Here is a 26,503-nt window from a genome sequence, read left to right as displayed (position 1 = left end):
GAGTTAGACCCTAGGATATGTGTGGACACAACCAGTACACCACCACCAATATAATAATAGGAAGAAGTGATCGAATGACATGAGGTTGTAATTTCACTAATGGGAGGTAAGCTAGCATTGATGTAGTTGGTAAAATTTTGTAGGGGTGTGAATGGTCTAGGTGGTTGTGAAATGGGAGGATAAAATATGCTAGGAGGTGTAGAAGTTGTAGGTGGTTGATGAAGAAGGGTTCGGTGAAGGGTTCGATTAGCAAGGTCACCTTTCATAGGAGTGTCAAGGATGGATCGATCAAAATCAGGCAGCAATCATGTGCCTTGTTTGATAAGTTCAACTAGGAACACATTTGGATCGACTTTGATAAGATTTTCTAACATTTCTTGGTTGTAGGGATCTTCCACAAAAGTTCTCAAGCATGAAGAATGTTCAAGTTGGTCAAGATATTTTGTCTCCACTTTTACATTGATCGTTGGGTAGCTCATTGCTCTTAGCAGCCATCTTTTCTTTTTGAGAATGAGTCAAGACCATGCATGGATAACCTCAAAATGATAAGAATAGGGTGACAAGTTGGAATTGTATGAACAAACTTGATTAAGATGTGAGATGTGGATGAGGATAAGGACTTAGCAATAATTTAAGATTGATTTGTAATGATTGAATAGGAATGGATTTTAAGATTAGTCCTTAAGTTAGGATGATATTGGGTTGGATTATGATGACACCTTAGTCCTTGGATTAGAATTAGGAGAGGTGTATGGATTAATGTTACTGGCCAAAAATCAAGGTGACAACCAAGCTAGATCAAATTTAAATCCTTGGATTATGATTGATTTGACTGAGTCTTTTTCCACTTAGGATAGGCTAAGTTCCTAAGCAAAATTAGACAAAAGGATTAGGGTTTGGATCAACCCAAGTAATTAGGATTAACTAGGCAAAGATACTTGATATAGATACTTTCTCATGCACTAGACAAATTAGGGATCAATCAATGAGAAAGATTTAAATGGGACTTTTGCAAAGTGTTGACTTTTGGATGTAGGATTGATGATTGATTTGGATTAAAGCATTGATTAGGTCAATATTCTAAGTCCTTAAGAATGGAATAAAAAATGACTATGGGAGAATATATTGATGAAGAGGGAAGGGGAAGGTTACCAAAGACAAAAGATGACTCAATATGTGATCTCTGGTTGGGGAAGGTAGGACAATGAAATGTGACCACTCTTATTGAAAGATTAGGATAATGTTGACCTTTTATTGAAAGTGGTGGTTCTCGAGGGATCTTGGTCAAACTCATTGCCGAAGCTATGTAGGTAATCATGGAATTGATGTAGGAAGGTGCAGTATTTCAAAAAGAGTTTCCAATTTTTGTATAATAAGCTTCGACACTTTAGGATTTTTTTGTAAACAGGCTTCTTTTTTCTTGACTTGGTGATGAATAGACCTCTTAGGATGTGTGAGAGACATTTTATGGTGCATGGATGAAAATCGAATGGGAATTTTGTTCATGCAGAGACAATGAAATTTAGGCACATATGATGATCCTTAGTGAAATGTAGATGGCAAAATAGAGATAGAGATAGAAAAATTCAGATGGAGACAATAAAACTCATTATGACAGTGACAAGGTGAAATTTGATGGATTTTGGTCAATTTCTTTGGTCAAACTTGAAAATTTTGGACTTGTTTATCTTGCCAAAATATGTCAAACATGAATACATATTGGCCAAGGTGAGGCTTGAGAGAAGCATGAAAGTGAGGGCCTAGATTAGCTCGATTTAATAAAATTCACTAGCATGCACAATAGAATACACATGAAAGCATGCACTGCCTACACTGGAAAGAGGATTCTACTTTTTGAGTCCCCACTTGGATTTCTCCATATACTTAAATAAAGAAAATAGGTAGAGATTTAGTAGAACTAGCTCCCCCACCATGACACTCACTTCTTGGGCATACCAAAATCTCATACCCCAAAGATCCGAAGATCTTATGAACCAGGGGACATATATCTCTACTTTGAATAGTACGATTTTGGGTGGCTTCAAAGGTCCGACCTCTTGTACCAACAAGAAAATATGATTTTGACCTCTACAAAAATGGCTTTTTAGTCAGCTTTCGGTGATATACTGGTGGCTATACATGTGGAGGCTCGCTCAATTAAGAGGCCTCCTATCCCTTGGAACGAGGGTTTTTACGTGTCACAATGACACTTGGGGAGACATCCGTCAATATAACACATCGACACTAGGTGAGAATGACATTTGTCACCCTTACAAATATTTATATAGTAGACTAAAAGAGTACTGCTTTGGTTGTTCCCTCTCACTCGGCCTTAAGGGCTTCTCGGGAGGTAGGCCCTCTAAAGGTTTTAAACTATAACAAAGAGGAGATAGGTATGGTGTTAGGGTTCCCACATATACTGAGAGGGGGGGGGTGAATCAGTATCTGACCGGTTATGAAATTTTCTTAAAACTGAATATGCAGAATATAAAGTAACAGTATACCAGTATGCAAGAATTAATGCAAATAACAGAATCAAAAGCATCCACATGAAAAGAACACCATAACACAAGATGTTTAACAAGGAAACCCGGTGTGGGAAAAACCTCAGTGGGATTTGTGACCCACAATATTCACTTACTGGCCAATAAGAGAATATTACTTACAATAGGGGCCTACACATGCAGGAAGGCCAACTGCCTAGAGCTCACTGCTCAATAAGAAGTCACACTGACTTACAATGAGGATTTACATAAATCCAATACTCTGTACTGCTTTACAATAGCATCTTCAATGCCAGATTCAGTACCGGTTCTTGCTCTGTTCTTTACATATACCCTTGACCTACAATTCACACATTAGGTCTGCCTTATAATTTATTTATTGCATTCTATCCATATCCTACAAATGCCTACAATGATCTCTTTTATAGACAAGAGTCATTTTACAATTTTGCCAAGTCGGCTTACAATGATAAACAAAATATTACATATCAAAAGTCCTATCGGCCTCTGTGCCAGTATACATATTTCCTTCTGTGCTGGTGTACATCTTCTGTGCCGGTGCCGTAGGATTGCAAGGTTGCCTATGTAATGCTCTGTCGGTATAATGTCTTGTCGGTGCCATAGGATTGTAAGGTTGCCTGAGTAATGCTTTGCTGATATAATGTCTTGTCAGTGCCATAGGATTGCAAGGTTGCCTGAGTAATGCTTTGCCGGTATAATGTCTTTCTGGTGCCATAGGATTGCAAGGTTTCCATCAATGACAAAACCTTCAATCAAACACAATGTCTCATTGAAGTGTCCATATGCCAACAATCTCCCCCTTTGGCATTGATGGCAACACTCATGAGAAATTTCAAAAAGATATCCAAAAATGTGTATACCAAAAAAATGTTACCAAAAATGTGAGAGCTCCCCCTGAGCATGTGATCCCTGTGTTTTGAATTTTCTCATCTACTACTCCCCCTTTGGCATCAATGACAAAGGTTAGTAGATTTTGTAGTTGTACCAATTTAGAACCTCAACCTTGTAGTTGGGTTGTTATTATCTGAAGAATATCTCCCAAAATTAAGTTTATACCATCCATAAACTTCTTGCTCTCCTTTATTGCTATCTTAGTTCTGTGTACTGTACTGGTGAGATGTTGCAAGTGCTCTGCTGGTGTTTTGCTACCCTGTGTTAGTGCCTCTGAGATTTCCTTACGCAGAGATGCTAAATAGTCCCATCTTGGACTTAGTTTAGATCTCAAAAATTTTGCCTTGTTTATTATTTTCTCTTTTTCTCTTTCTAATTTGAGCAATTCTTCCTCAAAATTTGTTATCTTTTCCTCAAAAACTGATAATGTATCGGGTGAGTTAACAAAATTATCAGCAAGTTTATTGATCTCTTCCTGTACCTTGCTCATCTTTTTGTCTACATCCGTGGTCAAAAAGTTTATCTTACAGGTGTCTTTATACAGAGTTTTGTACTCTTTCAATAAATTGCACAGTTCCGGTAGAAGTGTGTCAAATTCCCTGTTACACTTCTTTATTCCTTCCTCAAAGAATTTATGTTTCTCTTTTTCTACACTTTCCTTTACTGTTTCTACCTTTGTTTGCTCAAAATTTCCAGAAATATATTTACAAAGTGTATCCAACTAGCCTAAAGAATCTTTGTTGGCTATATTACAATTTGGAGCTATTAATTTCAAAACTGGAATTGAGTCATCTACTGCTTTATAGGCTTGTGAGCTATAATCAGTTATTTTCTTGATAGAATCGAGCAATACCTCTATTACATTTGATGGTGACCTAGTAAACTGAGTGTCAGTGGAAGGGACCATGCTGATATTGACCTTTGGTAGGTCTGTTTGTGTCTCCATCTCTTTAAGCACAATTTTTCCTGCATCTTTTCTTATCAGTGGCATCTGTTCTGGAGCCTTTAGCTCTATTGGTTGCTCTATTTGTGTTCCAGATTCCATCTTTTTCTCTAAATCTGCTGCCGGTTGCTCTTGGTTTCCTGTTGCCGGTTGCTCTTTATTATCAGATTTACCTGTGGTATCCTTATCTACCACTATGTTGATTTTTTGAGTATCAATATTTACAGTATATAGGACTTCAGGATTAGGATTGTTATCCTCTGTGTCCATGCTGGTGTGCAGTGGAAAAGACTGTCTAGTTGGCCTGAGCTATCAAATCATCAATTTCCTTAGGTGAGTTGACCGGGTATACTACAAGTAATTTTTCTATTTTAATTTTCTTATCCAACTCAATTATTCCTTGCCTTCTAGCCTCAAGTCTTTTATATAATTCATCAAGAATTTCATTTAGGACTTGCATCAAAAACTTTTTATACATGTCCATGTGTAGTATAACACTTTCCTCAACTTGTCCTTTCTCATCTTCTGATAGGGTGTCATAGATTTTCCCTATGTTTTTCAATTTACCTTCCTCTGTGATTTCATTCATTAATATGTCAAAAGGGGCCAAGTCAGTGTCTGTCTTCTTCTTCCTTTTGTGGGTCATCTTTTTCTTAGGTGTGGCTTTCTTGACTAGAGACCTTACAGCTTGTTGCTTCTGTCTCGTCCTTCTAGGTGAAGGAGTGGATACCGGTGAGGGGTCTCTTTTTCTAACAACTCTTTTGAAAGTTGCTAGCATATCTCCTTCTGAGGAGGTATCTACCCGTGATAGATGAGTTTCAGGTTGTTGGGCTGCCAACTCTTCTTCTATTATGCTAGTTTTCTTTAATACATCATCTTTTAAGGCTTTTGCTTGCCTGCTTCCTTTCCTCACAGATGCCTCAACTTTCTTTACTCTCTTTTTAGATTGAATTTGACTTTCAATGTGCTTAGCACTACCAAATACTTCTTCCTTTGGTTCATTGGGGGCTTCCAGAAGTGCTTTGGCATAAGTTTCCACTATGTGGTCATCTGTTTCATACCCCATTTCTGTAACCCAGATTGTTCTTGGGATGACTGCTTCCATCCAGATCTCATCCTTTTTTATTACAAAACATATGTCATCCTTATATTTGTTGACAATTTCTTGTGATAGTCTGATCCTCTTATTCATTTTGACCTTTACTCATGAATATTATTTTCTTTGTTTTCACCCATGTTGTTGAACAAGTCAGACAATTGTTTTCCTACTGGTATGTCAAATCCAAAATCCTTGTTGCCTATACCGAGAGCCTATTTGGTTATATGTAGCATTAAGCATACAAGTAAATTTCCAAATCTAAAGGTTCCTTTCTTATCCTTCTTGATTTTTGCCAAATTGTTAATTAACTCATCTTTTAACCATTCACAAATATCAATTTTCACATTATCCTTAACCATATTATAAGCACTTTTTATGCATAAACTGGAAAGAGAGTTAAGCCTATTTGCATGAGTTGCTTTGTAACCTAGAATCATGCTAATGAATCTCACATTTGTATTGGTCACATCATTAACCCTCAATGATCTTTTGTCAGATGTTGCACCAGTTAATTTCATTACTAGGTCATTGGAGACCTTCTCGGTTTTGTCGAGTCTGGTACCGGTGGAAGGTAACCCTGTTACTGCTTTCACAGCTACCTTTGTAATTTTGTGCACTGAGTCAAGCCAAAAGAATGAGCCATGTACCCTGCTAAGAACTATCCTAACTACTTCCTTGGGAAATTTAGAAATGCAGAGGATTTCAGTGAATCCTAGGGTTTCAACAATTTTATGTTTAGGTTTCACATTTCCGGCATTGTCACATATAACAGATTTATACATGTTTTTGATTTCTTCATCACCTAATTCCTCTATTTTGCAATGAATATACATTCTAGGGTCTTCTGCATAAACAACACCCTTTGGAATTTTGGAAAAAACACCTGTGTTGTCATCTTTCTTAGCTACCTCGGGAACTAGCTCAAACACGGGCCTAGGTCATTTTATAACCTCGACTACTGTAGGGTTTGCTATGAATTCAGGTGCAGAGGAGGATGCCATGATGATAAATACCTTTTTCTGCCTTTGGATAGATTGATTGCTAAAGTGCTTTGCCTCTTTGCTTGGAATGCCTTAGCTCAGAAATCTTCGCGCTCTCTAAAGGTTTGAATTCATGGTGAAATGAAATGGAGCCAAAAACCTTATTTTATAAAGTCTTTTCTGCCACCTACCACATTAATTGTTTTTCGGCAATGTATTAACTAAACTTTATTTGCTAGTAATGAAGGATTTTCAACTTCTTTTCTCTAACCGAGGGAATAATAGCACATGTGTCATTAAATTGCCAAACCCTCAAGATAATTTTCTTCAATTTGATGAAGAACATCCTACCGGTGGAGTATTGCTTTGTCCTGCCGGTGGAGCATCATATTGTCCTACCGATGAAGTATTTGTTGGTTCTACCAGTGGAGGAGTAACCCCAATATTTAGATCACCTTTTCTAATCCATTGCTTTGAAAATTCTTGCTTAACCTCTTCAACCTTTTCTTTACCTTTCAAGCTAGTACTTTTGTTCTCTACCAGTGTACCTTTACTTCTACAGAATTTAGCAATATGACCAGTCTTGTTACATGCATAACAAGTTACATTATTTTTTTGAATAGCTTTCCCATAACCTATGCCAGTTTGTGTTCTACATTTATTTGATAAATGACCAAATCTTCCACAAACATAACATCTTACATTCATTCTACAATTTTCAAAGTTATGACCAATTTTGTTGCATTTGGTGCATTGACCGGTGGGAGGATTGATGTTCTAATAATTCCTAGATCTACATTCATTTGCCCTATGACCATATTTATTACAGTTAAAGCATTTTCCATTGAATTTGTAAGTATTAGAGGGTCTTACCAGTTTGCTTTGACCCTGGGTATTTGCAGTACCGGAGCTTTCTCCAACTTCAAATCCAACTCCAGAAGTGTCACCTTTGGGTTTTTTATTCTTCAATAAGGTACCAAGTTCTTCTGAGCTTTTCTTGAATTTTTCTTTGTGTTGATTTGCAGTTTCCAATTCCCTTTCCAAGATCTCTTTTTGTCTCATTAGTTCATTCGAGTCATTTTGATTATGCATCAGATCTGTCTTCAACATATCATTTTCATAGCTAAGTCTTGTGTTCTCATTTGCTGCATCACTTAGTCTTCTAGTCAATTCTTCTTCATTCCTCTTTCTATCCTCAATCTCTTTGCAGAATCTCATAGTCATATCCTGCATTTCATTTTTTATTGTCATGATCTCTTGTTTCAATTTGCTTATCATATCATTAATGATCCCTTTTCATCATTTTCATTTTGCAATTTTTCACAACGTTCTCTTCTCTTGTTTCTTGTAACAGTAAGATTTTCTTGAAGTGCCTGAATAATGTCCCGAGTTGCTTTTAAATCATCTTCTAATTTGATATTTTTCAACTTCTCTGCATCATAGTCAGTAAGAGCTCCTTCAAGTTGCTTCATCAGATTTTCCATCTTTACCGGTGTCAAGATCTTCCTCAAGCTGTTAGGCTTTTGAAAATAGAGGACCAGGCTCTGATACCAATTGTTAGGGTTCCCACAAATACTGAGAGGGGGGGGGGGGGGTGAATTAGTATCTGACCGGTTATGAAATTTTCTTAAAACTGAATATGCAGAATATAATGTAACAGTATACCAGTATGCAAGAATTAATGCAAATAACAGAATCAAAAGCATCCACATGAAAAGAACACCATAACACAAGATGTTTAACGAGGAAACCCGGTGTGGGAAAAACCTCAGTGGGATTTGTGACCCACAATATTCACTTACTGGCCAATAAGAGAATATTACTTGCAATAGGGGCCTACACATGTAGGAAGGCCAACTGCCTAGAGCTCACTGCTCAATAAGAAGTCACACTGACTTACAATGAGGATTTACACAAATCCAATATTTTGTACTGCTTTACAATAGCATCTTCAATGCTAGATTCAGTATTGGTTCTTGCTCTATTCTTTACATATACCCTTGACCTACAATTCACACATTAGGTCTGCCTTATAATTTATTTATTGCATTCTATCCATATCCTACAAATGCCTACAATGATCTCTTTTATATACAAGAGTCATTTTACAATTTTGCCAAGTCGGCTTACAATGATAAACAAAATATTAGATATCAAAAGTCTTGTCGGCCTCTATGCTGGTATACATATTTCCTTCTGTGCTAGTGTACATCTTCTGTGCTGGTGTCATAGGATTGCAAGGTTGCCTATGTAATGCTCTGCCGGTATAATGTCTTGATGGTGCCATAGGATTGCAAGGTTGCCTGCGTAATGCTTTGCCGGTATAATGTCTTGCCGGTGCCATAGGATTGCAAATTTGCCTAAGTAATTCTTTGCTAGTATAATGTCTTGCCGGTGCCATAGGACTGCAAGGTTGCCATCAATGACAAAACCTTCAATCACACACAATGTCTCATTGGAGTGTCCATACGCCAACATATGGTTCTTTTATCACCCAAACTTTTGCAAGGGGAGAGCATATACCTAATATCCCTTTCCAAACATGACAAGAAAATATTTTCTAATTACTAAATGTGTGAAGGAAATCCTAACATGCACTTAGTAATGAATATACATCTTTGACATTCGAACCTATAGCAAAAGTTAATAGTCTAGAGGTTTTTTTAATCTTTGGTAAGTGAGAAAAAGCTGAAAAATCAGATGATGGTTAGCAAGTCTTAAATGAAATTGGATAAAGTAGAGACATCATAGTGCAAGCACAAACATAATAATGTTTGTGTAGATGATGAAAAAACCTCCTGTAGAAGATCAGTTGGCTCTAGAGGACTGAATTTTACAACAATCCTACTATAAGAAGAAAAGGACAAATTGATGAAGAGTAGAATATGATAAATTAGTATTTAGATGTAAATATTTTTATGTTTTTTTTATATTATATGATTTTTTATTTTTATTTCTGCTAAAATAAAAAAGCCTACATTGAAAAACTATTAAGTCACGAACATTGATTCCTCTGGGCATAGACAGCTAAATAGAGGTACAAATGTTGATCTGTAGATGGAGACGCCAAAATTTAGAGCCTTCAAAAAATGCAATTAGTTCAAAATACAACAGAGAAAAGATGATATTTTCATGGCGTAGATGTTGAAGCATAGCTACAGACATCGAAGGGCAGCCAAAACATCAATGTGAGTTGGAGATGTCGATTCGAGACCTTCACAAGAATCTTCACAAAAAATCATGAAATTTTTTAATTCAATGGACTTAGGGTCCCACTAGGCATGCCAAAATGAAGTGAAGAAAAATGGTTAAAAGGTTAATGCATAAATTAAAACATGCAATACAACAAAGCATTCAAAATGAACAATCAACCTTTATATACCTTCCTTCTCCTCCTCCTCCTCCTCCTCCTCCTCCTCCTCTAATCGAGCTTGAAGTAAAAGTGTGCACCCAGGAACCTCCACTTGATTTTCTCCTTGTGTTTGAATGGATGTGGATTATTCTCCACTACACAACAATATATGTGATATGAGATAGGTGAAATCAATGATGGATGGGCTTATATGAGATAATATTTGAGCATAGTAAGGGTATGATGGATTACTTTGTTTCTCATGAGGGCAACATAACAATGTGCAAAAGATGGATGAATTGAGTGGAGAGGAGACTCCAATGTATAGATTGGAGGGGCTCAAAATGGATGGCCAAGATTGAAAGGGGATGGAGGGAGAGGATTGAAAGAAAGTGGGAGAGGATTTGAGAGGACAACTGGGAGATCCAAGAGATTTTCTATAAAGGCATTTCTTGTCTCCACACTTCTCAAGTACATGGGAAATAGATCCCCAAGTACCTTGGGAAGAGAGGAAAGGAATATAAAATTCCTTGGAGGAGGACAAGAGGAATTAAAAAATCCCATATAAGAGGATGTGTGGAAAGAACAAAAGAAAGAGGATTTAAAAATTACTTGGGAAGAGAGAGCATGGGGAGATTCAAGGAATTTGAAATTCCTTGGATGAACCAAAGTTGGTAGAATTTAATGTTTGGAGGATGGGATGGGAAAACCATTTATGGCAAAGAGTTGACCCATCCCTAATCAAGGTGATTAGGGATGTGCAAATGATTAGGATGACTGATTAGGTGGGTGAATGAGGGATTAGAGTGCAAGTGGGAAAGTTAGGAGGATGGGACATGAGGAGAGAGAGTAGAGGAATACAAAATTAGAGGAAATGATAAGAATGAGTAGGCTAAAATTAATTAAGCTAGATGATAGGATTAAAAGGGGTTATTTGTAGGAATTAGGGGATTAGCTAATTAATTGGAATTAATTAACTAACTAGGATTTAGAAGAGATATTGACTATGGTTGAAATTATTTTAGAAGAATAGGTAATATAATTAATTTTGATAAATTAATTACAAGGCTAAAGTGATAAAATTAATAAAAACATAATTTAATTAATTTTAGGAAGAAGAGGGACTAACATAATTAATATAATTAATTATGCAGAAAGCCTAAATTAATAAAATATTAATTTAATTAATTTTAGGTGTCTACAATACCTAGCATCAAATCTATGACCTCCATTATTCTTCTTAATCTTCTTGTATGATGGATCTCTGAAAGTGTGTGTGCACAAAGAAAATTCAAAAGCGAGTTGATGATTTGACAACATGAAGATATCAAAGGCATGGTTGTAAGAATGATAAATGAGGGTCCGATTTATAGATAAAATTGGGATTGATTGGATGGCTAAGATTGATGTGGGATTGAAAGTGATCAATGGATGAGAATAAATGAGAAGACTTGTTAAGTAAGAGTAAATATGAAATTGCATTTCCATGTGGAGGAATAAATAGAAATGAGATAGAGTAAAGTGAAAATAAATATTGGAAATATTTATTTTCAACAAAATATGTCATTTGAAAGTGGAAGAAAAGAGTAGTGATGAATAAGTTGAGTGAAGAAATAGAGGATTTAAAATGGAAAGAGAGAAGACTTAAGTGTGGAGACAAATTAGCAAGTTGGAGTGGGAAGTGGAGAGGAAGTGGAAGGTAGAAGAGTTAGAAGTGGAGACAAATTAGCATGAAAAGTAGATAAGTGGAGTGAATTAATAAATATTATTTAATAATTCCTCCACATGTCAGTTAATTAGGCAATTAAATAAAATAATTTTATTTAATTTTGAGAAAGATAAAAACGAAATAAATAAATAAAAATATTTATTTATCAAAGGAGGAACATTAGGATAGGGGACAAAATAATTAAATCCCTCAGATAGATTAATGTCAAGAGGACAAAATGATTAAATAAGTGACAAAATTATTTAATCAGATAGATGAAAATAGTGATCGAGGAAAAATGACAGAAAATGTTCAAATTGGAAAACATGATTTTTAATTAATTAAGTAATAAACATTATTTAATTAATAAGATAAAGACACAATGTCGACGAATGATAAAGACCAAACGATTGAAAATAAAACATGTTAATAAAAAGTGTAGCCACATTCAATAATCAATAGTGTCTACACTACATTATAACTCCTAGAGATTTGAAACCACTCTCAAACATCCTGCTAATTATACTTAAATTCTATATTCCATATATATATTCTTATTGAGAGAGAGAGAGAGAGAGAGAGAGAGAATTTGTCAATGCTAACGTTTGGCTAGCGCCAAATTTGGTGCTAGCCAAATGGAAATGCACTTTTTAAAATACATTTCCATTTGGCTAGCACCAAATTTGGCACTCACCAAGTATTTGGTGCATGCCAAATAGGTTTGGTGTGACCAAACCTTAGGTTTAGCATGCCAAAACTATTGGCATACACCAAATATGGTGAGCACCCTATTTGGCATGTGCCAAATGGCTTCATTCGAGAAAAAAAAATTGGCAATGTTTTGGTCCCCCATCTAGGTGCACTTACCCAATATAAAAATTATTTGCATTTTTTTCACATAACCAAATAGGACATGATTCTAGTACCCAACATTAGTGTCTCACCAATTTGGCCCCAAAATTTAAGGTTCAAATGTCAAAAAAGGGTCCTTAATCGACATAACCTTGTTGTCAGCCTAAACTCAAAAGGTTATTATGAAAAGGTGTTAGTTTCATATAAAGGTAACTCCCATTTTCATTACAAAGATAACTAAAACAACATTATGATGATTCATTTTATCAAGCTATCAATAAAGATAATATCAATCATACTATAATATATATAATCTCTTTTCAAAAAGGCTATTAATTCTTATCCATTGTTATTATCATGTTATGTACAAATAGTTGTAGATCTTCATTATCACCTTTCACTTATCCAAGAAAAAGCTTCACATCCAAGGTAACCTTGTCATTAAAAGATTTATGCTATTTATTTTGCTTGTAGTCCCTTAAGAGAATGCAATTTTTATTATCATCAACTCTATTGTTATGGAGGTAGGAACACTAACATAGGGTTTGACTAAGGAAATCCCATATACAATGCAACCTTTTCCCATATTTCATGTGTATAGGCTCAGATATGAAGGATTCTGACAACAAAAGTGGCATAGATAGATAGAGAGAAAATTGCGACAAATATTCTTAGACTTCAAATAATAATAAAAACAAGGACACTAGAGCTATGTTAGAATCCAACCACTTTTTTCCAAGTTTTTGGTGACAAGTTCCTAGATCCCTATTGATATGTTTTCACTCACGTCTCATATCAAACAACCTTTGGACAACAGTGTCTAGCACTTTATTCTTTCCCAATAAAATCTATATTTCATCATTAGGTTCCTCTCTGCATCTCATTTCTAGATCTACCTTCTACTACTATATTTCTATTTTGTATTTTCTACATTTTATTAAACTTGTTCAATTTATCTTTCTTTAGGATAATACTGTTGGAATCAATGAACACTGAGAGGGGGGGTGAAATAGTGTTCTGCAATTTTTGATTTTGACAATTTGATTTTTAAACCACTTAATGCATATGAAAAGAAATAAAGTGTAGAAACACAAAGCAAAGATCAACAACACCATAACACCAAGATTTTTATGTGGAAACCCGATTAAGGGAAAAACCACGTTGGGATTCAAATCCACAATATTAATATACTCTGGTAAAAGTATAAAAATATTACATAAGGGGAATGCACATGCATTCAGGCACACTGCCTAGAGCTCACTACAAGATACAAATAAGGGCTACAACCTCGAAAGGCTCACTACCTTACAAAATGTTTGTAAGAGATTATAATGTAATTTAAACTATGAAATAGCATCAACAAATGCCTAAGTATAGTTCTGGTTAAGCACGAAACATATATTCTTACACTACTTTCTCTGCAACTCTACTTTGTTCTGATAATCTACATTATATTGGAGCTCTGATCTTCATCATTCGCATGAGAAGCTACACAAAATCACTCATACATGCACTTTTCACAAATCCTTCTATCTCCAAAATGATCATATAAACATGTCTTATATATCCGCATCACCAATTTAGGTCATCACCATGTCGACTTCAAGAACACGATACAAAACATGAAAAATGCACAAGTCGGCTGAATTCCATCTCCAATGCATATGCAAACCAAAACAAAATGTCCACATTCTTCCCACATGACAACACATCAACCTCAAACACATAATCAATCACCAAAATCGATCCTCAAGATCCGAAAAATGAATTATCATATGTTAACATATATATGAACTGTTCTTATCAAAAAAATGATTACCAAATCTCATAACTTGCACAAAAATTATCATCGGAGGTCACAATCCTGGAATAAGACATATGACATATCTACAAACTTTCCCCAAAATCCTCAAAGCATAATACTCAACCAAAATAATCTGTTGACCAACAAACTGTTCACTCTATCAAGCACAATGTTCCACTTTCTAGACAAGCAAAATTGGGCTTTAGACTTCCGGTAGGATGAATCCATACAGTCTGGATGAAATCTCTGAGTTGGGTTTCCATCAATGACAACATCTTGATATTCCTGCAGTGTCTCTTACCAACAATCTCCCCCTTTGGCATTGATGACAATAATTAGTAAAAAATGACTAAGTGTTGAATCAAAACCAAAATATATACACTACAAACAAAAATCCGATCACCAGATTTCAAAGAATCCAAGAATTAAGGAACTCCCCCTTAGATCAATATTTTTCATTCCTACACACTCCCCCTTAGATCAATATTTTTCATTCCTACACACTCCCCCTTTGACATCAATGACAAAGGTAAGATACCAGGACCCAAAATTTCATGCCAAGAATGTCATACACATATGTACATACCTAATTCATAAAAACTTAAAGACATCAACATAGGAATTCTTCAATATGTTCAAGTGATCTGCCCAACCTCTTTGCAAAATCTCAAGATCTATTATAGATCCATTGAAAAGGAAAGATTGTGCTTTTGCAGTCTTCTGGTTCATCTGCCTTGAGAGAATTTTGAGTATTTGAAAGAGCTATAAGAATTACATCCAATTTAGGAGTAATGAGACTCCTAATCTCTCCAATTTTGCCTATTATCCCCTTCTTATCATGATTCAAACTTCTAATTTTCTCAAGGAGTGATATCACCTGATTTTCATGACTGCTCAAAGAATTTGTCAAATGATCAACTGACTGAGATATGTTTTCCAACCAATCCTTGAACTACTGAGACTATTTCTCAATATTAGTAATGAATTTATTCACTAAAAGACATGATTTATATAGGTTGTCGCCTTTAGTTAATTCATCCTTCACACTTTGCACACAATTAGCCAATGTGTCTATCTTTCAAAATCATTTTCTTCAAGGTGTGGAGCCTCCTTTCATTAAACTCACTTTGAGCTTTCTCCTCTGCAGATTTCTCAAAAGATTCAAAATGAATATTTACATAATTAATCAAACTTTTCAAATTACGGGATGGGGTATTAGAGGGATCTTTTTGGAATGATGGCATAAGATTCTCCAAAATGTCGGATGACATAGATAATAGAAAACTATCCTCAGTGTGAGATTTCAATAGATCCTCACTAGCATTTGCCCACACAAAAGATGAAAGTTGAATCTTTTGAATGGGAGATAAGGAGGCAAGAGTGATTGGTCCTTGAATGAATTCAAGATTGTCTATTGCTCATTTTCCTTTTGTGCCTCGATAGTGTCTCTTGCTTTGGTTTCAACTTCAACTTCAATTTTGACCTGCACCTTTTCTGGTTCAACATTTTGTGTAGGTTCCTTCTGATCATTGACCAGAGGATTTTCTATGGCTATTCCTGTTGTTAGAAACAACCAAGAAGGAAAATTAAGAGCGGGGGTGAATTGGTTTTCACTAGATTCAACAATTTAAGCACAATCTTAGATCTTAACAAGAACAATAATAATAAAGATAAGAGTAATGAAACCACAACACATAACACCAAGATTTTGACTTGGAAAATTCAGTTAAGGGAAAAACTACAGTGGGAACCTACCCATAATAAGATGATACTCTGCAGTGGTATGTATAAATATTACAATAGGGAATGCACATGCATTTAGGTACACTGCCTAGAGCTCACTACTAAAAGAGAAGGCTCACTACCTTATAATAAGATTCAGACTACAATCCGGATTAGATGAACTACAAATACAGCATCTCCTTATGCCTAATGATAGTTCTGGTTAAGCCTATTTGTCTGCCCTACAACAATCTCTTATGAATACACCACACCAAAGGACAAATTCACTTAAGCACCACATATACCACTCTCTAATAATGCAAACACAACACCGATACCCAAATTACATGACTATACCACCTATATATATAATTAAGCAACCTTAACAACAAGATCGACCAAAACCCTCAACTCTTAATAACAAAATTACAACACACAATACATATGTACACCACCAGAACAATATAATGATATACATGACATAGCATGGACCTAAATAAAATCTCCAAACATGCATCACCATCAAAAATCATGCCAATATCAACTACAACAAGCTACACCACCAAGAACACCGCATAACATGAAGAATATCACCGGATCAGCAAAATCACCAAGAACGCACACAAGAATCAATGTTGAACATCAATACAAATAGGAAATGATCACAAAATACCAACACCACTTATGCAAATCTTCATCAATCAACACGCTAACTCTCGGGAACAATCAACAATAGCAATTCAAACTATAAAGATAGCTTGTGGAGCACCAAATCACGAACCATTTGAACTGAAGATACATATGAACATACAAAACATTATTCCAAATATACAACCAAAGATATGATCATACCAGAGCTCATTGGATAAAACACCAAACTCTGCCAACCAGTGCACAAAAAGACTGAACTATAAACCAGATCAAATAATATGATCAAGTAATCTTCCAAATCACTGAAACCAATAAGGAATAAAGTATTCCATGATCCCAATCAAATAAATCAACTATATCAATGCAATGGAATCACTAGAACACCAAATAGCTCATAGAAACACAAGAATCTGTTGACATCAATGACAAGATCATATCCTAGCAGCAGCAATATCCAACAATCTCCCCCTTTGGTATTGATGACAACATATGAATGTGAAAAAAAAACCAATGAAAAGGAAATGAATCAACACCAGCAATATGCAACAAACTCTCCCTAAGATCATGCACACAAAGCTCCAAATATAAAGCAATTTTTCACATGATTCTCTCCCCCTTTGACAACAATGCCAAAGATAGAATATAAATTATGCTCTCTCTCTCCAAACACATCTTCTAAGAAGGAAAATCTCCCCCTTAGGATAAACCCAAAACTGAAAAATTTTAATAAGTGTGTGGTTCAAACACTGACTACTCCGGCTGAGTAGCAACACCAACTCATCAACTCGGATAAAAATATAATGCTCTGACATCCACCAGATTGATGCAACTCCATGCATCTAGTTCTCAATAGGAGAGGTAGAGACCCCTAGCTTGTCTCTTAAATAAATAAATATATCTATAGGCAAAGGCTTAGTGAAAATATCTACAATCTGATCCTTTGTAGATACATATTCCAATTTGACTTCCTCATCACTGACTTTCTCCCTCAAGAAATGATACTTTATGGATGTGTGCTTTGTTTTAGAATGCAACACCAGATTCTTTTAAATATTGATAGCACTTGTATTGTCACAATATATAACAGTAGGCGAGCATCATAAATCACCCTAATATTCTTCAATATCCACTTCATCCAGACTACCTGAGTATAGTTACTAGTAGTAACAATGTATTTAGCTTCAACAGTAGACAAAGATACAACATCTTGTTTCTTACTAGACCATGAAATCAACTTCTTTCCCAAAATGAATGCTTCACTGGTAGTGTTCTTCTGGTCATCAACATCACCAGACCAATCAGCATCAGTGTAGGCACATAGTAGGAAAACATCATTCTTTGGATACCACAAACCATAGTCAACACTCCCCTTCAAGTATCTGCAAATCCACTTCATAGCAGTAACATGAGACCCTTTAGGATCTGATTGAAATCTGGCACAAAGACAAACAACATGCATAATATCTAGTCTAGTCTAAGTTAAATACAATAATCCACCAACCATAGATCTATACAAAGTATGATTAACTTTTTGAGATTCATCATTCTTAGATAATTTGCATCCAGTCCCGATAGGAGTTCCAACAGGCTTAGAATCATCTAATCCAAATTTCTTCAATAATTATTTCACATACTTGGATTGAGAAATGAAAATACCTTTACTGGTCTGAGTAATCTGCAATCCTAAGAAGAATTTCATCTCACCTATCATAGACATCTCAAATTCCTTTTACATGTCATCAACAAACTTTATACTCAAATCATCATCACCGCCTAAAATGATATCATCAACAAAGACTTCAACAATTAAAATATAATTATTCTCAACTTTGAAGTATAAATTACTATCAATAGTACCTTTATAGAATCCCAACTTCAACAAATACTTATCCAATCTAGCATACTAGGCTCCAGGGGCTTGCTTCAATCCATATAGAGATTTCTTCAATCTGTATACCATATCTCCTTCATTTGATAAAGAAAATCCATCTGGTTTCTCAATGTAGACTTCCTCTTCAAGATCACCATTCAAAAAGGCAGACTTGACATCCATCTGATATACCTTAAAGTTTTATAAGCAGCATATGCAAGCAAAAATCTAATAGCTTCAATTCTAGCTATAGGAGCAAAAATTTCTTCATAGTCAATACCTTCCATATGAGAACACCCTTTACATACCAATGCTGCTTTGTTTCTGCCAACTTCATTGGCTTCATTCAGTTTATTCCAGAACACCCATTTAGTACCAATCACATTCTTGTCTTTAGGTCTCAGAACAAGCTCCCAAGTGTTATTCTTTTCAATCTAATTCATCTCTTCTTCCATTGATTTTAACCAATTTTCATCCTTACATGCTTTTGCTACATCCTTAGGTTCAATCTTTTAAATCAAACATATCTCTTTAGCAACAATCCTTCTCCTAGTCATCACACCTTTACTTTTATCACCAATAATCTGATTTTCTGAATGATTCAATCTTACATAACTTGAAGTCTTTTGATTGTTCTAATTTTCAAGCTCTTGCACTTCTTCACCAGCAACAACAATATACGGATTACTTGTCTCCATCGGATCAATATTCTTCAAGATCTCTATCTGTATAGGCTTAAGAACAACATCTTCATCATCAAGATCATAACTACATGCTCTAATCTGATTTCCAAGACATTCATCTACCTTAACATTTACACTTTCAACCATCTTCTTCAGTCTCTTATTGTAGCACCGATAGGGCTTTCTCTTAGTAGAATATCCCAAGAAGATTCCTTCATCACATCTTGCATCAAACTTACCTATATCCTCATCTCTCTTGATATAACATTTACTTCCAAAATTTTTAAAATATTTAACTGTAGGAACATGACCAAATCACAGCTCATAAGGAGTCTTACCAGAATCACCTTTAATATGCACCCAGTTGAATGTGTAAACAACAATACTAACAACTTCTCTCCAAAAGGTTTGTGCAACATTTCCTTCAATCAACATAGTCCTTGCAACAACTAAAATAGTTTTGTTTCTCCTTTCAACAACTCCATTCTATTGAGGGGTTCTAAGAGAAGATAAATGTCTTATGATTCCATTCCTCTCATAGAATGTATCAAATTATCCTGATGTAAATTCTCCTCCACTGTTAGATCTCAAGCATTTCAACATCAATCCTGTCTTAGTCTCCAGTCTAGCTTTGAATGTATTGAAATTCTCCAACTCTTCTGATTTCTCTCTTAAGAAAGTAACCCACATCATCCTTGAATAGTCATCAATTAGCAACATGAAATATCTCTCTCCCTGCATGCTTCTCACTCTAGTAGGGACACATAAGTCTGTATGAACCAAATTTGGCAATCCATTAGATGAATACAACTTACTCTTAAATGAAATTTTTGTTTGCTTTCCCATCTAACATTCCTTACATACTGGGTTAGCAGGCTTCACAATCTTAGGCATATCTCTAACAACTTGAGTAGAACTTATCCTTACCATGTAGTCAAAATTAACATGAAACATCCTCCTATACCACAACCAACTTTCATCAATCTGAGCAATCAAGCAACTTTTCTCACCAGCATTCAAGTGAAAGATATTAGCTGTAGTTTTAGTACCTGATGCAATCTCTATCCCAGAGGCATTTAGGATCTTGCATTTACCATTCTTGAATTGCAAATCATATCCCTTGTCAACCATCTCTCCAACACTCAAAATATTATGCTTTAAACCTTCAATGTACAAGACATTAAATCAATATTATGCTTACCATTGAAAGATATATAACCTTTACCACGAATCACACAATCTTTGTCATAACCAAATCTCACTATTCCACCATCATACCTTTCCATATTCACAATTTTACTTTTATCACCTATCATATGATGTGAACAACCATTGTCAATCACCCATTCATCTTTCTCTTTAATCTTTGTAGCCAAAGCTTTCTCCTCAACAATTTATCTTGTAGGATTCACTGATACCAGATCATCTTCCTTGATAGCAATAAATACAAATTCATCTTCTAAAATCCCATTCTCTGATTCCCCATCTGTTAAACCTTCATCAATAGCATAACAGAATCTCTTCTGATTTATGTACTTTCGGTAGGGTTTATAGGGCTTATGATACTTATCATTCTTCTCATATCTATCATTCTTATCAGATCTATCATGCCTTTCAAATTTATCATGCTTATCATATCTAGACATTCTCTCATGGCACCTAGAAGTAAAATGTCCTATCTTATTACAAGAGAAATATTTCAAAGGTAACTTTCCATCATACTTATCGACTCCTTTATGCAATCTCTAAGAAATAAGGGCTTCAAGATCATCCAATTCTCTTTCTTTCTCTTCCATCTATCTCTTCTATCTTTCAAATTTGGATACCCAACAAGAACTTTCTCCTGGATCGTACTTTTGCTTCTTGGATACAGAGGCTCTGAATGCAATCTCTGATTTCCATGAGATTCTCCAAATTCTCTCAACTCAAATGCAGTAAGCTTTCCAACCAACATGTCTCTAGTCATTGTAGTTACACCCTGGATGTCATCAATAGTTGCTACCTTGTGTTTATAAGCAAGAGGCAAAGATATCAACACCTTAGCAACAATCTCATCTTCTTCAAGGGTTCCATCGACACATCTGATATTCATAATAAGATCATTCACCTTAGCCATTAAGGTTGATATATTTTTATCTGCTTCCATCTTCAATGCTTCATACTTCCCTTTCGATCTCTGAAACTAAGCAACTTTGACTTGCGCATCACCTTCATACAGGGTCTCTAGCTTCTTCCAGATCTCATGTATAGTCTACAAACCCATCACATTAGTCATTTCTGAATCGGTCAAGGCACTGAGCAATGCTTCCTTAGCTCTTATATTACGTTCAGTATCCTTAATCTCATCAATAGTAACCAGTCCATTCTGAGGAACATTGTAAACATTCTTTGTAATCTTCCAATACTCATCTCTAAGACATTTCAAGTGAACTTCCATCTAGTCCTTCCAAAAAGTATAATTGCTTCCATCAAATCTAGGACTCTCCTTCCTGAACACATAAGTTGCCATCTTGGATCTCCTCAAGCGGACAAGCTTCTTCCAAAGAATCTAGCTCTGATACCAATTATTAGCAGCAACCAAGAAGGAAAACTAAGAGGGGGGTGAATCAGTTTTCACCAGATTCAATAATTTAAGCACAATATCAAATCTTAACAACAAAAACAATAAAGATAAGAACAATGAAACCACAACACATAACACCAAGATTTTGACATGGAAAACCCGGTTAAGGAAAAAACCACAGTGGGAACCTACCCACAATAAGATGATACTCTGTAGTAGTATGTGTAAATATTACAATGGGGAATGCACATGCATTCAGGCACACTGCCTAGAGCTCACTGCTCAAAGGAAAGGATCACTACCTTACAATAAGATTTTGGTCCTAGAATCCAGATTACATGAACTGCAAATATAACATCTCCTTATGCTTGGTGATAGTTTCGGTTAAGCACATTTGTCTGTCGTACAACAATCTCTACTCAATACACCACACTGAAGGATAAATTATCTTAAGAACCACATATACCACTCTTTGATAGTGCAGAGACAACACCGATACCCAAATTACATGACTATACCACCTATATATACAATTCATCAACCTTGACAACAAGGTCGACCAAAACCCTCAACTCTCAATAACAAAATTACATCACACAATACATATGTAAACCACCAGACCAATATAATGATATGCATGACATATAATGGACCTAAATAAAATCACCAAACATGCATCACCACCGGAAATCATGCCAAGGTCAACTGCAACACGCTACACCACCAAGAACACCACATAACACGAAGATTATCACTGGATCTACAAAATCACCAAGAATGTGTACAAGAATCAATGTGGAACATCAATAAAAATAGGACACGATTAGGAAACACCAAAAAACACATTAGAACCATCTACAATAGATGCACCAACACCACTTATGCAAATCTTCATCGATCAACGCGCTAACTCTCAGGAACACTCAACATCAACAATTTAGACTAGAAAGATAGCTCGCGGAGCACCAAAACATGAACCATCTGAACTGAAGATACACATTAACATCCAAAACACTCTCTCAAATCCAAAACCAAAGATATGATCATACCAGAGCTCACCAGATCAAACACCAAACTCTGCCAACCACTGCACAGAAAGACTAAACTATAAACCGAATCAAATAATATGATCAAGCAATCTTTTGTATCACTGAAACCAATAAGGAATAAAGTATTTCAGCATCCCAATCAGATAAATAAACTATATCAATGCAATGAAACCACCAAAACACTAAAAAACTCGTAGCAACACAAGAATATGCTGACATCAATGACAACATCATATCCTAGCAGCAGCAATATCCAACACCTGTATCCTCTATTTTATCCTTGGATACTTCATCAACCTTAGCTTCTTCTAGTTTGACTGACTCCACATCATGTCCTTCTGAAATAGAAGTATCATCTGATGGTATGATGAAATAACGAGGGTCCGATCAACTATTGAGAGGGGGGGTGGAATCAGTAGATAGAAAAATTGATAAAACTTCACCAATCTCAAAATGAATCACTCAAAGTAAACTTAGAACTATCAATGCAATATCTCTGTCAAGATAAAAACTATCAAGATAAACCGATTGACTGTTACAACAGATAATAGTAATCAAAATGTAACTTACAAATATCCAAATGCTTTTATTGATGTAAGTAAAACTTCATATCATATTGTTGTCGGTTATCATGACTTATCAAAGTGGAATAAGTAGTTAAGAAAATCAACCATAAAAACATAACCACAAAAACATTTACCACTTGACACAATATTTTTGACGTGGAAACCCAAATGGGAAAAACCACGATGAGATGGGACTCCCAAGATAACTATCCGAACTCTTCTGAAGTTCGCCCTGTTAGGAGCCAAGCCTGTTAAAGCTTTTATAAAAAGTCCTGTTAAGAACTGATCCTGTTAGGACCCACCCAGTTAAGGGATTGACTATAATGCCTTGTTAGAAGCAATACCCTGTGATGAGTAACCTTTGTAAAGGATTTAGAATCCAAGCTAATGGATCACCTTGTTAGATGATTTGAATAACACCAAGCTTGTTAGAGATTACCCGGTTAGGGGATTTAACTATTGTAATTGTTATAAAACAATAGGAGTTTGCTGATCTCTTTGAATAGCACTTCACTTGCTTGTTCAGATACTTTTCATGCTCCTATATGCCTTTAATCAAATTGTAGATACATCATCCAATTCGGCAACCACACACTCAATTCAACTTTGCCAACACTTCAACTAAACAACTCATTGACCTTATAAACAAATCAATTAGGTCGGTAACAGAACCAAAACCTAATTCTCATAGAGATTACAAACAAGTCGATTCAAGTATGACCATTGGATTACATAACAATCTCAACACATCATTCAAGAAAGCCTCAATCGCTCCTTGATCACACCTTCATTGGACTCAATAACTCATCACATGCTTTGCATTACATGCAATATACTTGCTCATTCCCAACACAAAAAACCATTACCTCAACTTGCCAAAATCACTTTGAAACTCTCTTCATACAATATACATATGTTTCATAAGCATTACCACTCATCATCAGATCATAAGCCAATATAACCAATTCACCAGACATAATCGATTAGGTTTTATCAAAACAACAGGTAGGGTTTACTTGTTCAACTCTCCAATACTTAGCAATACCGGTTCACTCCACAAACTAACCTACCAATTACAGTTTCCTTTCACTAGCTCTTCTTACCAGTTACAAAACAACATTACAACAACATCATTACCGGTTAATTGACATCAATGATAATATAATAAATTATTAATGCAATCTTCATGCAAATGCCAACAATCTCCCCCTTTGGCATTGATGGCAATACAAATATCAATACCATTAATTGTTGTGATTGTGAATAGGAATCCCAATTTACATTTTACCTTGTACTCTCCTTGTTTTTAGCTAGTCTTCAGTTTGTCTTCAATTACCTACTAGTTGTACATCATGCAATTCTGCTCACAATAATCACATAATTATTCTCCCCCTTTGACAGCGATGCCAAATTGAAAGTAAAACATGTAATATCAAATTTCACTATGTAGCATCAACAACCAGTAACTTGATGCTCCCCATGTGGAATAACTCCACTTCTACACCAATCCTTCTATAAAATTCTGCAAGTAGCTCCGGGACTGATGTAATCTACATCATTCTCAATTTACCTCATGAAGGGGTACAACCCCTAGCTGACTTCTAAGATAATCAAAAGTAGTCTTAGGCAGAAGTTTAGTAAAAATATCTGCAAACTTCTCCTTGGTAGAAACATGCTCTAAGATCACATCTTTACTCTGCACTTTTTCCTTCAAGAAATGATACTTCAATTCAATATGCTTGGTCCATGCGTCCAAGACAGGGTTCTTTGAAATATTTATGCCACTGGTATTTTCACATAAGATCTTTACAAGTTTTATAAACTTCATCTTAAAACCTTCAAAAATGTGCCTCATCCAAATAGCGTGGGTACAATTCATATAAGCTGCAACATACCCAGCTTCAGTAGTAGACTGTGAAATACAACACTGCTTCTTGCTACTCCATGAAACAAGCCTTCCTCCAAGAAAGAATGCTCCACCAGTTGCGCATCTTTGTACACCTTCAAATCAAATTTTCCTTCATATGGATATCATAATCCATAGTCAACAGTACCTTTCAAATATCTGAAAATCCTCTTGGTTACTATCAAATGTGTTTCCTTTGGATTCTTCTGAAATCTTGCAACTAGGCCAACTGCATGAGCTATATCTGGTCTGTTGTGAACAACATAGTGCAATTTTCTAATCATTGACCTATACTCTTGCTCATCAGCAGATGTGGCATCATCTTCCTTAGACAACTTAAAATCTTTAACCATTGGTGTCCCAACTGGTTTACAATCATTCATACCAAATGTCTTTAATACCTCCTTCACATACTTAGACTGTGTGATGAAAATACCACTCTTCATTTGTTGGATTTACAAACCTATGAAAATTTTTATCTCTCCCACTAGAGACATTTCAAACTCACTTTTCATTTCATTTGCAAAGTCATTGCTCATGCCATCATTTCCTCCAAATATGATATCATCTACAAACACTTCACTAACCAGTATTTTATCTCCTTTCGATTTGAGATATATGTTGTTGTCTTCACTGGTTCTCTGAAATCCTATCTTCATCAAGCGTGAATGAATCCTTTCATACCATGCTCTTGGTGCTTGCTTTAATCCATATAGTGTCGTGTGCAACTTACATACCATTTCCTTCTTGTCAGTTAAATTATAACCATCTCGTTTCTCAATGTATACTTCTTCTTCTAGTATTCCATTCAAAAATGTAGATTTCACATCCATCTGATACACTTTGAATCCTTTATGAGCTAAAAAAGCTAGTAAAGTTCTGACACCTTCTAGTCTGGCCACTGGTGCAAAAGTCTCACCATAATCTTTTCCTTCTTCTTGTGCATAACCTTTGCAAACCAATCTATCTTTGTTGTGAACTACAACACCATCTTCATTCAATTTGTTCCTGAAAACCCACTTAGTACCTATCAAATTTTTATTTACTGGTCGGGGTACTAGAGTCGATGTGTTGTTCTTCTCAATTTGTTCAAGCTCTTCATCCATAGCTTTAACCCAATGATCATCACCAAATGCTTCCTTAGCAGTTCTAGGCTCAATATTGGAGATCATGCAAGAATTCTCTCTAATTCTTCTTCTGGTTAGCACTCCAGCATCCTTATCTCCAATAATATTTTTAGGATTGTGATTGAGTCTCACATACCTCAGAATAGCATGATCATTATCTTCAGGTTCATCTTCATTATCATCATCTTCTTCTTAATATACCTGTTCCAGTT

The sequence above is a fragment of the Cryptomeria japonica genome, chromosome 10, assembly GCF_030272615.1.
Source record: "Cryptomeria japonica chromosome 10, Sugi_1.0, whole genome shotgun sequence".
Classification (NCBI taxonomy): domain Eukaryota; kingdom Viridiplantae; phylum Streptophyta; class Pinopsida; order Cupressales; family Cupressaceae; genus Cryptomeria; species Cryptomeria japonica.
This window is presented reverse-complemented; position numbering follows the sequence as displayed.